The following is a 12,346-nucleotide window of genomic DNA, read 5'->3' as shown; positions in this document are numbered from 1 at the left end:
TTTTTCCCACTTCCATGGGACTGTCCACATGGCTCTTTCCTAGGACTCCTTGTCCCCAGGTGTTCAATTTTGCTCCTCCCAAAGTTAATTGGAACTGACCAACTAACTAAGCATTCACTACTGCCCGTGAGTCTATGCATAGTCTTGCTCCAAATCACTTCTCTCTCCACACAAAATGGATGACCAGGTTCAATGCCCAAAGCTTTGCCCATTTTCCCTGTGGAACAATGGTACTATTGTTACTTGTATAGGTAATATGAAGCAACTAAGGGGTTTGTCTAACTTTTTAGTAACATTTTAGGGCTTTCAGGTATTTTTTTCTGTCTCTCTCTCCCTCTCCTTTTCCCTCTCTCTCATTTTACTCAAATATAGTAAATTGGAAAGATTTCCACACACCACTGTCTTTTAGGAGCACTCCTGAGTGGGGCTGGAGTGCAGCAGCAGTGTATGTATGGCTTGTACCCACATACAAAGTCAGCCCATTTGTGAACCAAACGCAGGCTTTTTCTTCCTTTGTCAGCTCTGTGGAACCCCTACCATGAGGGCCTAGATGTGAATTGAGGAAAAGGCAACAGTACAAGACGTGACATTTGGGTCTGGACCTCCTGTTCTGTAGTTTACAGGCATACTTTGTTTCATTGTGCTTCGCTTTACAGTTCAAAGATACAATTCAAAGATATTGTGTTACAAGACCCTCCACCAGCAAAAAGATTACAACTCATTAAAGGCTCAAATGATGGCTAACATTTTTTAGCCATAAAGTATTTTTTAATTAAGGTATGTACATTGATTTTTTAGATATAATGCTATTGGACACTTAATAGACTACAGTATAGTGTAAACATAACTTCTATATGCACTAGGAAAACAGAAAATTTGTGTGACTCGCTTTATTGCAGTATTCTGGAACCGCACCCACAGTATCTTCAAGGTATGCCTATAATGATTGCCCTGGGCCTTCTCAAGTGTGATCCTAGATGTACAACTTCTATTTAATGATGAATTGCTACCAGGATTTCTCATCCTTATTCCTCAGTAGGTTTGACAGGATACATCACTTGATCTATAGTTTTGGCCACATAATCACTAGATAACCCACAGCCAGAGGATCAATTTCAATCAGGATCCAAAAGCACGTCAGGATAGATTTTATAATGGTGTATAGCGCTCTGCTGTAGATGGCAAGGCCTTGTTCCAGAACCACAATATTCTGCTCTATGACTATCCTATTGGATCTTGACAGAGATCCCACATGTTTTTCCTCAACTGTACCCCCAACCAAAGCTAGAAGCCTTCTTCTGCAACACCTGATAAGTGGGTTGTAACAGTATTCCCATGTGTGGAATATACTGAATCCTAAATCCAAAGAGTGCTATCAAATGCTGTACTTCTTTCTTAGTGGTAGAAGGAGCAAGGTGAAATAATTTGTCCTTTACTTTGCAAGAGATGACCTGGCATACCCCAGACCACTGGGTCCCTAAAATCTCCAATGTGGCAGGCCTTGAATCTTTCTCAGATTTATCACCCAACTTCTGTAGTACATATGTCTTTCCAAGTCATCCAAAGTACTTGCCACTTAATGTTTATCAGGTCAAATTAACATGACATCATCAATTTTGTAGACTATTGTGATGTTCTGAACTGTCCAGACAGTCCTGGTCCTTTTATATTATGGAATATATTATGATAGAGAACATGAGAATTCACAGAGCTGGCACTAGACCATGAATGTGTATTGTTACTTGTCTCTTTTGAATGTGAACTGTCTTAATTATCCTTCTTGATGAGTATGGAAAACAATGTATCTGCCAGATTAGTAGCTTTATACCATGTACCTAAGTCTGTGTTAATCTGCTCTAGTAAAGCTACCACATCAGTACGCAGCTGTAATTGGTACTAATATGTGGTTACATTTGAGCAGTCCACTGTTACCCACCATGATCCATTTAGATTTTGCAGGGCCCAGACTGATGCAGTAAATAGGGATATGATAGGGACCACCAATCCTGAAGGTGGCATTACTGGCTGATATTCCAGAACGTGTTCTTATTTTTATTTACTTGAGGGGGCAGTTTGGGGAGCTTCAACTTGGCCTGTCTTACAGTAATTCTTACTGTACAGAACTAGGAACAAATGCAAGGGTTCTGTCAATTGCCAAGTATTCCAATCACACATTTGGGAACCAAGGAAATGACCTAATAGGTCTGTGGTCCTAGTGGACATATTTGTTATCCAAAACCCGCTACATCCCGATTCTGCCAGACAGGCCTTGGCAGCAGATGTCAATGTCAACTCAGATTCTCTATCCAAAGGCTCTCAAAAGATCTAGTCGACCCCTTCCCCAACATATACATACTCAAGTAAATAGCCTTTGGGGAAGGACTGTAGGAGTTATTACTGTATGTACTTGCCATGATGTTTCAGAATCCTTCATCATGGGGACCCGCCTGTCCTTCAATTGATGGCCTCTGAGTCTGAGAACTATATCAGGCATAGAAATTGGGAACAATATTTTGACTTTCCACTGGGGCAGCTGACCTCAGCCTTTTGTTCACCCATATGTGATCACTTAATTACATATATTAAGTAGTACATTTGTTGGTTGCCCTTCTAGCATGCCTTTAGGAACACCATGTTCTATAAACATCTCCACATATGCCTCTGAATCAGTTTCCCTGGCAGCCTTTCCAACTTGCTGCCCACGACGGTAATTACAACTACATCACTTCTGATTGTTACATGCTGCACTTGTCCCCTGTAATACCATGATCTTATCATTTCTATTGCTAGTAGGGAGCCCACTTCTCTAACAGGATTGTCTACTGCCAGTCCCAGTGTACAGAAAACAGCCAATAGGAGATTATCAGTGATTCCGGTGCCCCCGTCACCAGCACATTCCTTATCACCTGATAAATAGTGTCCTTTGGGCTTTTGTGAGGAATTTGGTCAGCTGGTAGTTTTTCCAGTCTTCTGTGGTTGTCCCATTCTAGCATATCCACCTGTCCAAGCATTTTTATTCCTCCCTCCACAGTTTTCCACAGCAGTTCTGACGTCTCTATTTTGTTTAATGTGGGCCACTGCTTATTTCCAAGTTTTCAAGAGCCATCCTAACACTCAGGTCCTTGCCCAGGTGCTAAATCCTGTGTCACAGGAGACTGACCACTTTTCTAGCTTTATATTCTACTCTCCTTAAGCTAGCATCATTAGGATCCACTCACAGGTACACTCTCCAGTTCCTGCCAGGACATGTTCGCCTGGTCCTGTAGTTACTTTGGCATATAGTCCCTGTCCTATCTTAGTAGGATGGTTAGGTTATAGTGCAATTTGACTTTAATTATGCATATGGGGACCAGAGAAAGTAAGGTGATTCCTGAGGTGTCTTGTAAAGCTCCTGCCTCATTTGAAGTCTCTCACAGTCTTCAGGCAAGGGGGCAGGGCAGCAGTACTCAATCCCAAACAAAGAGAAGGAAGCTGCTTCCACTGGACCAGAGGGTTCCAGGGAATTTGGGGATTCAAGGTTCTCAAGTGCAACTACCAGTTCTCCCCATCTCAAATCTCTGTGTCTCACTCACTCCCTATGAGGGCCTTGATTTGGGCAGAGAACGTTTGCCTAGGCTGAGATTTCAGGCATCTCTGAAGTTCTGCCCTCTTCTGAGTAAGTCCTGCTCCTGACCCTCAGATGTGCTTCCCCTCTTGCTGCGGGAGATGAGGGCTTTTTTTAAAAACATCCAAGGAAGTTCTCCACCTCCTATTTTGCTTTAAATTGTTGATAGCTAGATCTCAGACTGTCATTTTTCTCTCTTGAATGAATCGGTGGTGCTTAGAACAGCTACCTAATTCCATACTCCTTGGAGTTCCTATTTCCCTACACATCTCAAATGCCCGAGACATTGCACCAGCTAGTGCATCCCTCCCACATGTATCCCATCCCAGCTCACCTCAGGCGAACGTCTTAGCGATAGCACTGCTACTGTGTGCCAGAGACTATCAAGACCCCACCTACCACTAGTGACGGGATCCTCATTGCCATCTCTCCAGTGAGTGATCCAACTCCAGAATCCCATCCCAGGACCGTGTGCACTACAAACCCCCTTAGGTCTAGGGGCAGATCCCAAGAAGAGAAATAGAAGGGCTCTCAAGAAAAGGAGAGCCAGGGAAGAAGGTAAGAGATAGGAAGAACACTAAGCAAGAATGTGACCTCAGCTGAAGACGGGCTTAGGTCTGAAGTCACAGGCACACTCTGGAACACAAACTGCACCACCGAGTCAGTTGTACCACGAGGCAAGTGGGCTGGCCTCTTAAACACCTGTGCCAGGCTGTCACTCCCTGAAGTCTGCAGTAGGTGAGGAGGGGGGCGTGTAGCAATTGCAGCTTACATTTAGCCAACATTTAATTCTCTAGGGAGAGAACAAGTGTAAATTGTAATCAGCCAACCCTCACAACAGAAGGGGGCTGGGTGCACCAGCAGGTAAAGGGGATCTGGGCTGAGCCCAATAGCATCCACCATGAGGGAGAGCAGGATTCTACTCAACAAAATTTAAAAGCTTTTAATAGAATTATTTAGTTGTTAATTAATTAGTTTTTAAAAATTAAATGAGCAGGGGCCAGCCCGGTGACTCAGGCGGTTGGGTGTACGCGCTCCGCTGTGGTGGCCCGGGGTTCGCTGGTTCGGGTCCCGGGCGCGCACTGACAAACCACTTGTCGGGCCATGCTGTGGCAGCACCCTGTGCAGAGTGGAGGAGGATGGGTATGGATGTTGGCCCAGGGACAGTCTTCCTCAGCAAAAAAAAAAAAAAAAAAAAAGGAGGATAGCAGATGTTGGCTCAGGGCTGATCTTTCTCACAAAAAAAAAAAATTAAATGAGCAGTCACTGGTGTAGGGTGAATTTCTTATCAATAGAGAGGTGCAGTCTACATTGGCTGGTCACTTGGACCTGACGAGGAGTAGGTCCAGTAGCCTCTGAGGTCCCTTCCGCATCTGAGATGCTATTACTGTACTTCAGTGCAGAGAAAACAATTAGGAAAATGAATTGAGAAGAAAGAGAGGCTGAGAGAGAAAAAAAAAATCAAAGCCCTAGAGAAGAGGGTATTCAGCTGGAGTCATTGACCATGAACAGATTTAGGGGTGCTTATGAACCCCTGAAATTATTTGCAAAACTCTGTGTGGCTGGGAGTGTGGTATTTGCTGGGAAAACAGTCCATAGGTTTCTTCATATTCTCGAAAGGGTCTGTGCTATAAAGAGAATTGAGTGAGAGCAAAGAGATCCTTCTTAGAGAATAAGAAATCCTCACTGGGAACTCCTCTCTCTCCCCACATACTCCATGGCTGGGCTTTCCTTCTACTGTTTTGAAAGTGTGTTGATTGAATTTCTGTAAGAGGAGATTGAAATAAAACCACCAGAGAATAAAGACAGTACCTGATATTCTGCCATATAGCTTAGAAGTCTCAGACTAAAATTTTGCAGGCTAGTCGTCTAATGGAGAAACGGAGACCCAAGTACCTGAAGAGATTTCATTTGTGCCAAATCTAAAATGAGGCCATTCCTGGGGACTGTCACAACCCCTGTGACAACCCATCCCTTTGTCACATATATTTTGACTCTGACTGCAGTGAGAAAAAGTCCAAATTTGGGAAGAAAATTACAAAGAGAACATAGAGGAATCACCTCAGAGGACAGAGACATCCTGCTGTATAGATAACATATTTTTCTGGAATCCAATAGACCTCAGCTCCGTGTCAACAGCTAATGGAAAGAGGAAAAGGCACACAGTCCTTTTTACTCACAGAGCAGCCCCACTTCACAATTCAGCGGTGAGTGTGGGTCTGACCAGCAGGCCATGCCCTTACGTGATTTTTATTATGACAACATTGATTCGCTCTATTGGATAGACTTCATGGAAGGGATTTTATGGTTTATCTAAACGACTTGCTCATTTTACCAATTAACAAGCTGAGGCCCAGAGCAGAGAAATATCATGCTTGAGAGCGGCAGAGGTGAACTTGGCCCCAGATAATATTGTACAGAACAGAGAGGAAAGATTCTGGAACCGGATTGCCTGGGGTCAAATCCAGACTCTGCCGCTTACTTGTTGCCCTACAGCAATCTAAGTAACCTCACAGTTTACTCGTCTGTGAAACGGGGATAATCTTATTGCAGACATATCAAATTAGCGTTTGGAATTGCTTAACACAGGTCTGGTATGTGGTGAAGGCTCAGTTAATATTAGCTCTATTGCTGTTATTTGGACAAAAGTCACCTGACTCCAAATCCAGTATTTTGTTCAATAAAAAACAAAGGGTTCAAATTCTGAATCTTTCACCTACTAGAGGGGACACTTTGGATACATGACTTAATTTCTCCATGGGCTCATCTTATCCAGAAGGTGAAGATAACAGTACCCACCTCATGGAACTGTGTGAGGATAAAACAGAATAATGAGTGTAAAACACCTCACGTTTAAGAAATGTGTTATCTTCCACGACCCTTTCCCTGAAGGCCTTTGATTTAGAACTTCATACTGTGAGAGAAGAGAGTAAGTGGTAGCAAACACACAGAAAATTAATGATTATGTTATTTTTCTACAGATTATGCACTTTTACCTATATCATCTTCATTGTCCTCAATGCAAAACTGTGCAGGTCAGGAAGATGCAGGTACTTGCTCAGGTCTGCAGTGTTAGTACCTGCTAGAGTCAGGAGCCCCAGCATGGTGCCCAGGCGCAGGGCTTTGGCCACTCCACTCCTCTACACTCAGGTAGTGGGGAGCTAACATCACATTCTTAAGCCCCTCCTATGTGGAATGTTCTGTGCTAGGCTCTAAGGGGAATACAGACCAAGGAAGAGGAGTGAGGAGTTCCTATAACAATGGAACACCTCACTATCCAATGTTTTACCAATGTTATCATATTTAGGAGGACATGACATGCTGTGAGTCTGAAAAACAGCGTGGAGAAGACAGGACAGTGTCTTATTGTCTTGTCTTTCAATTCACCACTGTTGGATTTTTTTTTTTTTAATACTAAGGTAAGCAACACTGGTGAAGGGGCTCCCAGGTCTGTCCACACAGATGTTTACTTAGACACCGTTCCTCAAACAATTGCATTAAGTGAACTTCGAGTTGAGGAATGAACAGCCAAAATCAATTTCAGTTTCAGAGTCCATGTGGGTTTTCTGCACAAATATTAAAACGTCTTCCATGAATTTAGAATTACTTTTAATCTGATAGAGTGATGTCCGCAATTCATCAGCTGCTGGTCCAGAAGTAATAAGCTGGAAGCATCATCACCAACACAAACCTGGCTGTAGACAATTTGGGTTTAGGCAGTCAACTTATCTGAGCTATGGAAATGTTGCTAATTTAGCCATTTCTTAAAGAAATTACAGTTGTTATAACTGTGATGATCAGGCTGACATGCTCCTAGTGAGCTCTTTTCATATCTATGTCTACATATTGCCAACACAGCATTTTAAAAAGTAAAAAAACAAAATTATACCCAGACCATTGGTGATTATTTTAGCTACACACATCTACATAACTGCTTTATTACCATATTACTAATAATTAGTACCTGCATGTTATTTTTCCAAAAGACATTCAAATGTCTTCTTTTAGCTTCATAACTCGGGGAATTGGGCTTGAGTTATTATTCCCAATTTATAGGTACTAAGAGGAACCAAGAATGCAGAAAAATTCAGTGATTTTACTTAAAATTACACAGATGAAAATTCAGACATTCGTAAGGTAGGCCTGAGTGATTTTACCCAAAAACTAGCTACTATGCTAAGAGGCCAGATGCTGGGGTTATGTGAAACTGAGCCTAATCCTAGCTCCCATATGAGAGCTGTGTGCCTTTGAGTAAAGTACTTCACAGGTTTAAACATCAGTTTGCTCTTCTGTAAAATGAAGGAATAATAGTACATATCTCCTAATGTCATGAGGATTAAATGAGATCATTCATATAAATCACTTAGAACAATGCCTGGTACATTGTAAGGACTCACTAAATTTTAAGCATATTATTAATACTTCATAGAGTTAGTAATGGACTAAAAAACCACCATGCTTTAAGCCCTGACCTAATACTTTCTAACTGAATGAGTTTGTTTAAGTGTCAAATATAACATGTCAAGTGGGATTAGATTATTCTTGCCCTACCTACCTCACAGGATGCATGACATAATGTAAGTGGAAATACTTTGAAATTTGCAAAGTGCAATGAAAATATCAGAAGTTACTATGTTGGTGTAATACAAACTCTTCAGGCAGCAGAAATAATACTAGTTAACATCATATTGACTCCTTGCATGCACGTCAGACACAGTGTGCTCAGCGCTTTACATGCTGAATCCCATGTTATTCTCACAAGACCTTAAGGTGCAGGTATTAGCATACCCATCCTATGGCTGAATACACTGAGGCTCAAAACAATGAGGTTATTTGCCCAAAGTCACTCAACCAATAAATCATGCATGAGACAGGACCCAACATTAAACCCAAGTCCTGAGCTTAAGCTCTTAAACACTATACTATAAAGATGAGCTAGTAAACTTTATAATGGTGAAGAAAGGTCCAACAATAAAAAAATAGCCTACTTTTATAAAGGCAAGGCTTATTTATAACATATGAATGAAGCTGAGTAGATGGGCTTTCCCTGGCCCTGAATGCATTATCAGAAAACAACAAACTACCTTTAGCTTATAATTTTGTCATCTTCACATAGGGACACTGTCCTCATTTTGGGGTTTTACTGGGAAACCCCAAAGTGATTTCTAATCAAATCTACCTAAGTATTGTCACCTGTCTCAACTAGAACCCATCATTCAAAAAAAAAAAAAGAAAACCAGAAAGCATCTGAAGACAGTGATCCCCCACCCAAGGGTATTCTAAGGAAGGAAATGAAATGCCATTTCAACGGAAAAAAAATTGAATTTATAATCTTGGTTATTTCAATCTGTTCTTTTGGAGCTTGGCAGTATTACAGATTTATTGGCGTCTTTTTTAAGGAAAATACTGTGGGAAATCTGATTGGATTTATTTTTACATAGCCCCGCCCCTACCCATCCTATTTAGAAGAGGCCAATCTTGAGAGATATTTCTTTTTTTAAACTTAAAAACAAATCAGAATAATTTTTCCTTCTTTTTCCAAAAAAAGTTTGCAATGCATTTTAATAAGGCTCAAACTGTCTCCCTGGGTGCCTTCCCTCAAGTTATCCATTTTTAATTGTCTTGGAACTTGGCATCTTGATGCCGTGGATAGGAACTGTGGCTCTGTTCTGCCAGTCTCTCCCACCGCCTTCCTTGCATGCTCACTGAAATAGGCTTAGCAGCCATCTGCAGGTCCATGTGGAGGCAGGCTGAATGTCAGCCCTCCCGCGGGCTCCACACAGAAGAGAGCTCCAGAAGACCTGCTGGTCTCGCACCCAAACTGCCGTGGCCCTTGTCTTACTGTCTTTTCCTATTAATATTTCAGCATTTGGGTCACATGGGCTGAGGAAGCTGTTTTGTCTCAGTAGGGAGCAGAAGACAAGCTCGGTGAGGAATCTTTTTTCCTGCAGACAGTTGGAGAAGTAGCACTTAGATCTGAGTAAAGAGCAGTCTCCACTATCTCTTTTTTGGTAAGCTGGAGGAACTAGGGGTTCATGTTAAACTTTAAGAAAGGCAGAGGAGAAAAGTGTGGTTGGGTTGAACGTTGAATACAAGAGAAAAATAGAAACAGGATAAAGGAGATGATAAAGAAAAAAGCTAAAGGAGAAAAGTTTGAGAAAGAAGGAATTGTTTGAGAGGGGAATAACAAAGAAGAAAAGAACGCAGGTCCTTTGCATTGCATTGAGGTTGCAATGATAGGTAAATCTACAGGAGGAAGGAGGGATTGAGAAGAAGAGGGATAGAGGGAGGAAGAGAGAAATAAAGATATCTGTAATGCCTACTGCGTACCAGGCATATGTTTGTGGCTTTGATATCCACTCTCATTTGATCTTCACCACAGTCCGCAGATATGGTAAGTAGAGAGAAAGTTGAGCTCACAGTGATTTTGAAAGTTGCCTCAATTTCAAAGCTAATAGCAGAATCCAATCCTCATTGGTCATTACATCATTAAGCGAACATTTGTTGAGCACATGATGAAGAGGTGCCATATGCTGTGCCAGTTGTCCAAGTGATGTATAGTCTCTGCTTTCCAGAACCTCACAATAAATTATAAAGGATTTATTTGACAATAGGTGGGAGTCTGCCCTCAGGGTGATTTGGCAGGGCTAACAATCTGGAAAAGTCCATACAATACAAACCAATCTCCAAGTTTCAGAATCAAATTAGGAGCTAGAGTTCATTCTCTGTAGGCTGGAATGGCTTTCAACTCTGGAGTGTTGATGGAAGTTGCTAGGATGTAGGATTCATGTGTTACTCAGTTTTCCCCCAAATCGGTGGGATTTTCCTGAGGTGAATGCTTCCCATATACAGTAGTGTCAATCTTAAAAAGATCTAGGGCAGACGTCAGCAAGATGGTGGACTATTGGGTCCCAATGCTTGTCTCTCTCATGAAAACAATGAAATAATACATAAATAACTACAAACCAATGAAAATAGCTCTGGAAAAGCTCTGGACTATAACGAAGCAGCAGCAGAAATCCTGCTGAGCTCAAAAGCCGAGGAGGGCCACATTGAAAAGCTGAGGAAACATTTCACCTGTGTTACCCCAGCCCCCAGTCCCCAGTCCAGAGCAGCTCAGCACCAAGAGGGATCTCCTCAAGAGATTTCACCTCACAGGGAAAAGGACAGCAGGAGGACTCTCACAAGCCTCATCACCACCGTGGACACTTGTAGCCTTTGCTACTGAGGACCCTCACAGTCATCACCAACACTGAACCCAGCTGATGGAGCTGCCCTGAGTCCACCATTGCATCTCCTCCCTGGAGGAGCTGTAGCCCAGGGAAGTGAGCAGGGAGCTCACAGATCAACAGTGAAAAGGGATGGAAGGGGGTCTGAGAAGAATACCATCTACGAGATGGCTGGCCTCTCCTGAAAGAAGTTTCAGTGGAGACCTGGCATAGTCCTGTTTTGGAACCTGTTTTGTCTATCATGCAGCATGCAATTTCAATCCAAAGTATTTACTGAACACCTACTATGTGCTTGTCATGAATCCTCAGTGCTGTGCAGTATGATTTGCTAACAAGGGATGGAAGCTTGGGCCTTTCTGCATTAAGCCATGTGGTTTCCTTAATGGGCATAAACTTATCATGTTCAATCCAAAGATGAAAACTTGCAAATATTGAAGGGCTTTAATCATGCCTTCAAAATCCATTCAACAAGTACCTTTTCAGCCTCAAGCCCTGAGTACTTACCTGGAGTTCAGTAGAAAGCAAGTTGTTTTCTTCCTGTCTCTGACCCAAAAATAAAGATTTTGCTATTCAAACTCTGATGACAATTTAGTTGTTGGCATGAGATAATAGATTCCTCCTCTCCCACGGTTCTATTGATGGAAGAAGAATATCGTTAACACCTACAATTTGCAGGAAAAAGGGAGAGGAATTCTACAGGATGATTTCATATACCCCCCAGCTCTAAACACATATTCGCTGCCCAACATTGTCCATTCTGCTTGATGCTGAGACTACAGAGTTGAATAAGACACATCCCCTGACTTTGAAAGGCTGGACAAAATCCAAAGATAATAGAGAAACATATAGCACCAGCAAACATCAATCTAAAATTATGTGACTCCGTCCCCATTTCTTTTCTATTCTGAGAGCAGTGCTCATTAGTGTTTACTCTAAGCAATATTGTGACACAAAGATTCCTTATTCTCACTCTTTGATACCTCCTTTCTTCTCCATAGCCAGGACTGCTGATGTGTTTTATCATTTCCCTGAAAAATCTCATTTCCCTGAACAAGCTGCTTAAGCTGACAATGCAAGAGCTGTAATAAGCTCCAGAACAGTCCTAGCCTACCTTGAGACCCGAGTCCATAAATATACCTGGTTTCTAGGGCACCTCAGATTAAGTATGTGCAGATGTGAATATGTGCAGAAACCTCTCCCTTTGTCAGTTTCTGAACACAATTAGCCTCAAGGCAGCCTTACACGACTGGGTGTTTCATTGCAGTGGGGGTGTGGACATCATTAGATGGAAGAATGAGTCCATTGTCTAATTAGTAGAATTCTTTTGGGGAGACACACGACCCAGCATTGTTTAAAACTGGAACATGAAGGCTCTTTCATCCCACAAGCATCATGGAGATCCTCCAGTAACACTGTGTTGCGCCACTCGCTGCCCCTACTTCGGGACCCAGGTATGCATCACACAGCCGCTCAGAGTGTTGGCAACTGTGTTAATTTCCCAGGATTTCCATAA

This window comes from Diceros bicornis, chromosome 7, assembly GCF_020826845.1.
Source record: "Diceros bicornis minor isolate mBicDic1 chromosome 7, mDicBic1.mat.cur, whole genome shotgun sequence".
Lineage (NCBI taxonomy): Eukaryota > Metazoa > Chordata > Mammalia > Perissodactyla > Rhinocerotidae > Diceros > Diceros bicornis.
This window is presented reverse-complemented; position numbering follows the sequence as displayed.